General features: G+C 58.8%; 1 protein-coding gene across 12 annotated transcripts in view; it reads right to left on the reverse strand.

The window, feature by feature from the left end:
• Positions 1 to 5,779, reverse strand: part of RBFOX3 (RNA binding fox-1 homolog 3) — a 440,759-nt gene extending 434,980 nt beyond the window's left edge. For all 12 annotated transcript variants that reach the window (XM_086356478.1, XM_086356477.1, XM_086356473.1 and 9 more), the window contains exon 1: positions 5,351 to 5,779. The gene's annotated coding sequence lies outside the window, so the exon portion shown is untranslated. The remainder of the gene's footprint in view (positions 1 to 5,350) is intronic.
• Positions 5,780 to 6,000: the final 221 nt, after the last annotated feature.

A 6,000-nucleotide genomic window follows, 5' to 3' on the forward strand; every position in this document is an offset into this window, starting at 1 on the left:
GGCGCAAATTTCAGGGGTGCAGGGGAAGTACCTAGACTCTGGAGGACCACACTTCTTGTCACCACCATCCCTCTGTTTCATTTGGTGTCACAGACAAGGAGACAGTAATAAGCAGGGCGGCAGCTCTCCACCTATTCGCACACAGAGCTCTGAACGGTCCCTAGGTTTGTGCAGGGCACTACTGGTACATCGTAGTTGTAATGGACAGGCAGCCCTGTGCGGGAGCGGGGGGCCTGGCTGACTTCTGGCTTGTTTGATTTGGTGGAAGAATTTTGGTGTCAGACAAGACGCCTCGGAGAAATAGAGGCACACAGAATTCTCTTCTCTTCCATACAGAAGACTTCTGTTACATTTCCACTTGGCCCTCCAAAAGGAATGTGATGAAGCTGTGCAGGGGCCAGCTGGGAGCGAGTGTGCCCCAGGCAGTTCCTCCCCTGCAAGCAGGACTATTTTCTTGAAAGGCCAAAAAAAGACAAACCTGACCACCTGCCCTCTCCTCCTGGTTTGCAGGCATAGTCCGAAGCGATAAGAGACCAGAAGGGGTGGCTTCCCTGAGCAACAGCTGAGACCTGACACACGGGGTTGATGATCAGGAGGAGATCTGGGAGGGAACCATTGTGGTAAGGCATAGGGCGGGCAGTTCTTCACTCATGCCTCTGTTCTTCTAGAATCTTAGGAAGAAGCTCTTTGGACAGCCATGAACCAAAGAAATATTTTATAAAATTCTGCTCAAAATATGTATATTCTCCCCCCTCCTTTTTTTCTGCTAGGAATTCTCTCTGGCTTTAAACAATTAGACCTTTCAAAAACTTCCAACCAAACTGCTTTGTTCTTGGTCCTCAGAGGAAACTATAACTCTGAAGACCCCACCCCATCCCACACAAATTGATGCCAGCAAGTTATAGCCCACTCCCCAGGTGGAATCAGCAGTACCCAGCCCCGAGCTACACAGAAAGGGTGAAGACTAGATCCAAAGGAGGGGCCCCTGTCGCACGGTGAGCACATCTTTAGGTCCCTGGAGCCTAAATAAAATTAGCAGTCTTTTGCGGGCCCTGCTGGCGGCCGTCCCTTGTGGGGCTCCCCTGGCTCCTGGGCCATAGCATTCAGTTTTGCTTCACCTGCTCCCTGGCAACACTTTCCAAAATGCAATGTATATACTGGGAGCTTTCCCCAGGCTACTAGAGGAAATGCTTTCAAATGAAGTAGCAGATTTTATGCTCTTTATTATCTCAAGTCACCTTCTAAGGCATGTTTTGGTGTCAGCTCACGTGTTGGAGAAACTGCGACAGCAAACTCATTTACTAAGTGCGCTGCGCTTTAAAAATGTACATTTTATATTAATAAACCAGTCCACATCACAAGGTATTTCTTTAAGTGAGGTATTTCTACTCATTTTTCTGTCTGCAGTCCTCCACAAAGAAAAGACCTCACCATGTACTCAGTTACTCCCCATCCCACCTGTAGATGCGAGCTGTCCTCAATTCTCATACATAATTCAAAGAGAAAGTCATATACCAAGTGCCTGCACCACTCAGAATGAAAAGGGAGAAAAGAAGACATAAAAGGGGAGGAGAAAGAGACACAGACGGACAGAGAGAGAGAGAGAGAGATGGAACCAGAACGTTATAAATAAAAAGGAGACAGTGATGGCTCAGAGAGAAACCTACTTCAGAGAGGCAGCAAAAAATAAGATGTTTAGGCTGTCTGAATGTTTCATGAACCTGTGAAAATAACGTGCTGCTTTATGAAAGAACGTGGGGAGACATTGCAGCTAATCAAAAAGATGTAGGTGCAAATGGGATGTGTTTATAAAGCCGGCATCGCTTGCAGAAGAAAAAGCCTGCAGCAGGCGGGGATTTAGGGAAAGGCAGGTGCCCACAGAGGAGCATAGCATCTCTGTTCAAGGCAGGAAGTTTCAGGATGGTTTTTCCCCTTCACTTGTTTAAAAACAAAAAATTCCTCACCAAATGTCAGCTGTGAGTCAGGTTCCATTTGTCTTTATAACAAAGTATCAAGCAGGAGTGTGGAAATAAATAAACACAGAGAGACAGCTAGGACCAAAAAGACCAAAATTGCAGGCACATGGATGGGCTAGATGAGGTAACCCCACACCACAACCGCTGCAAAAGAGTGTTTCAATTCCGTGTTCACTGTCACTCCAGGCTCAATCAGAGGCTTCTCCCTGCATGGCTCCCCAGGCTCCTTACATTGCCCCCCACCCCACACACCACCACTCTGACATGTACGGGGGGAGAGGTGCTTCCTTCACCTTTACATTCCTTTACTCCTAATTCTACAAGCAGGCATCAAATAATGCCATGTGCCCAGGAGGAAGTGGGGATAAATCAACCAGTATCTCTGCCCTTAGGAGTAAGGTGCTGTACCCAAGCTGGACCAGGCTGGCCAAGGAGCAATCCAGACTTGGGGCTGGCATTTTCTCTGGCCAATACCATGCCCAGTCCACCCCAAATACCAAAGAGCTCCATAATTTCTCTCCAATTCTTGGAAGCCATTTCTTTAAGCCGTTGGTAGAGCTCAAAGCTTAGCAAGTAGCAGGAACATAACAGAGGCCCACTCTAGAGTGGTACCCAAGAGTCCTCCCATCTGCCTCCTTCCTAAATCTGCCTCTTGGCTGGCATTGGGTTAACCCTTCCCCCCCAGCAGGGTGAAGAGAGCCACAGCCGAGGCAGCGCCCCCAGCGGCCCCAGGACAACCTCCTCAGGGAGGATGGCACCAGAGCAGGCTGCGGGCCCTGGCCCTGTCCTTGGTGCTGCCGCCAGCTGCGCCCCCTGGCAGGGGCCGTCCAGGACTCAGCCTTCCGTCCCGCCTGGCCTCTGGGACCCTGCGGAAAGGCCATGAATACACCTGGACCAGCTTCGACTCCTTTCCCAGGGCACTGGACAGGAGACATTTTCAATGAAGGCCCAGCATAGCCAGATCCTGGCCTATGGGGACTTTCCTGGACTCCAGCTTCCCCAGGTGACCTGAGGCTACCCAAGGCCCAAGGATGGACTCAGTTCTCTCTAAGCTCAGGCCCCTAGAGGGGGGAATCTGAGCAATCATTCGAGTCCTCTTTTAATGGAGGAGAGGATTGCTGTTGGAAATGGGCAAGTGGTGCCAAAAAAGCCCAGCAGCTCCAGCACAGACAGCCCACGTGACTCTGGCAAACCCCTTCCTTGGTTTCCAGCTGCCTCACCAGGCCCCAAGCACCAGAAACTCCACTCTAGCTTCTGCTTCCTAACCCCCAGACCTTCTCACCTCATTCTCCAGGACTCTGCTCTACCCTCTCAGAAGCTCCCGGTTGGGAAATCAGTTAAGCACTGCTTCCAGGAGAGTGTGCCTGTGAGCCCAGTGCCCACCCAGAGAGGCCTCCAGTCTCTGGGGAGGGACGGGGGTGGCAACCTCCAACCTCAGGGCATAATGGAGCTCTGAGCCCCAAGGTGGAGACGGGGACTGTGGGACAAGCCCGCCTAATGCTCAGAAGGAGCTCCTTTGCCACGCCCTCCCCAAACCCCCCGTCCCAGTGCTCTTCGGTCCTCAGAGAGGCCCCCCACTTGCCTGCCTCCCGCTTCCATCAGGCTGCGCTTCCATTGCAACTTTTCTCCCTCTCTCCCTTCACAATCTTCCCTCACCTGGAGGGTCTGGTTTTAATTAGTGCAATATACCCGTTAACAACGCAGCCTAATTAAGACATCCGCCCATTTCCGAGATGCACACTTAATGAGCAGGTTCTGCTACAATGTTTATACTTTTATTATGATTATTTGCAGACCACTAAAACCAAAGCCGGCTTCCGGCTGATAGACCTCATACCGGCGACCCCACTCCATTAGCCTCCTACCTGCTCTGTACTAAGTGCCCCGGGCTCCCGGGCGCGCGCCCAGGGCGTCCCCCGAGCCGAGCGGGTGTTTCAGCTGGAAATTAGCGGCCGGGCGCGAGGGAGAAGCGACTTCACCCCCAGCTGAGGTGTAGGGCTGAGTCCCTCCGTACCCGTCCTTTTCCTCCACCGCGGAATGTCTCGTGCATCAGCGTGAGCTGCACCGCGGGCGTCCTTTTTAAAGTGACCATTAAAGAATAAATCCAGTCCCTACCCAAAGCTGGAGAGCTCCGTCAGGAAGGAGTTTTTCCTCACCCTCGCCGGACCCCGCGGCCGCTGGAGGAGCTGAAATCCTGGACTCCCAGTAAATCCCTCCTACCCTATGTCAGACCTCGGATCCTGGGGCCGCTCTGGGACGGGATGGGGTCCCAATGTTCCTCCACGCCCCGCGCCGCGTCCTCGTCCCCGCGTGTACCCGGTGAGGGCCCCCGGCAGCGCGGGCACTGCGGGGATGCAAACCCGGAGAGGCTCCGCGCCGGGGGAGGCTGCGTCACCCCGAGGTGCCGCCAGAGACAGCCCTCCCGAGGGGGCGAGCCCTGGACCCCTCCCCCCTCCCCGGCGAGTCTCACCACCTCTGAGACCACCGGGATAGAAAGTTTGGACTGGGTGTGCCTGACCGCCTTCGCGCCAGCTTCCCTCAGCGCCGGGCTGCGCCAGCCCCTGGGGGCGGCCGAAGCTCGGAGAAGCAGCCTGGGTTCACGCCAGAGCCTCTCTGACTCCCGAGACTCTGCGGGGAGCGCCCCCAGCCCGCCGCCTGGAGGGCCCTGCTAGCGGCTCGCCCCCTGCCGCTTCACACCGGCGCACAGCGCGACGCTGCGGGCCCGGGGCCTCTCTAGGGAACCGTGGGAGACCCTTCCTCCCCACAACTCTTTTGGGTTATCAACTCCTCCGGTGAACCCTTCTCCTCGAGGACTTAGGCAGGGTTCCCGGGGACTGGGTGCCCAGGGGTCGCTCCCACCCGCGCAGGTTCCAGCTCCGTACCCCGGACGCGCCCCGCGGGGACGGGATCTCCTCCCGCTCAGCCTCCCCCCGCCAGGGAGTTCCCCACGCCGGGCACTGTGCCGCCACCGCCGCCACCACCACCGCCGCCACGATCAACGCCACGAGTGCGCGGGACTCCCTGGCTTCTCCATGGAGCCCGACCCCGGGGCCTTCCCATTCACAAAATCGCCCCTCCGGCCGCGGGCTGGACCACGTGCCGCGCGACCCGAGCCCAGGAGGGAACCCAGAGAGCCCCGACCCCGCGGGGAGACCCCTGACCCCGAGGGCGCCACCCCTCCCCGAGCGCCCTCGGGTCGGTCCGCGTCCGCGCTCTGCAACCCCGCGCCCCCACCAGCCCCGCCTCCCCCTGCGGGGTCCGGTGCGCCCCTCCCCGGGACGTGCCCACCCCCACCCCCGAGCCCAGCCGGCTCAACGGGAAGGCAATGACCACCGCAGGGGTGAAGCGCGGGCGGCGGGGGCTAGGTTACTCACGGGCTCAGCGCTCCCCGCGGCAGGTGACAGGGGCCCGGCGGCCATGCCCCGGCTGCATCCCGGCCGCCGAGCGGGCAGGGGCGTCCCGGGGCCGCGCGGGCACCGGCGAGCCGGCGGCGAGGAGATCGCGGGGCCGGGCTCAGGAGGCGGCGGCGACCGCGTCTCCTCCGACCACGCGAGCGGCTGGGACCGCGGAGGGGCCGCTGTCCTAGGAGGCTCGGCGCTCGCTCTTGCCTCGCTGCCGCCCTCTCTCTCTCTCTTTCTCTCGCCTCTCTCCTCCCCCTTTCTCTCTCCCTCTCGCCGGCTCCTCTGGCTCGCTCGGCTGGAGCGAAGAGACAGCAGGAGCACGCGGCGGCGGCGGCGGCCCTGGCGGAGCGCGCAGCGCGCTGCAAGGGAGGGGGCTCGGGCGGCCGCGCGGCCGGGAAGGGCGGCGGGGCGGGGAGGGCCGCGGCGGGGACAGCGCAGGCCCGACGCACCCTTGTGGCCCGAAGCTCCGGCCCGGAGCAGAGCCTGCACGAGAGAGGTGGGCGAGGCGCGGAGGACCCCAAAGCCCGGGGCTGCCCAGTTTCCCTCGAGCGCCGCCCTCCGGTCCCGGACCCGCTTCCCCTCGCTTCCTCCCTCCCTCACTCCCTGCAGCGATCCTGAGGCCG

The sequence above is a fragment of the Bos grunniens genome, chromosome 19 (assembly GCF_055505025.1).
Source record: "Bos grunniens cultivar Pamir isolate PY7600 chromosome 19, Bosgru_T2T1.0, whole genome shotgun sequence".
Lineage (NCBI taxonomy): Eukaryota > Metazoa > Chordata > Mammalia > Artiodactyla > Bovidae > Bos > Bos grunniens.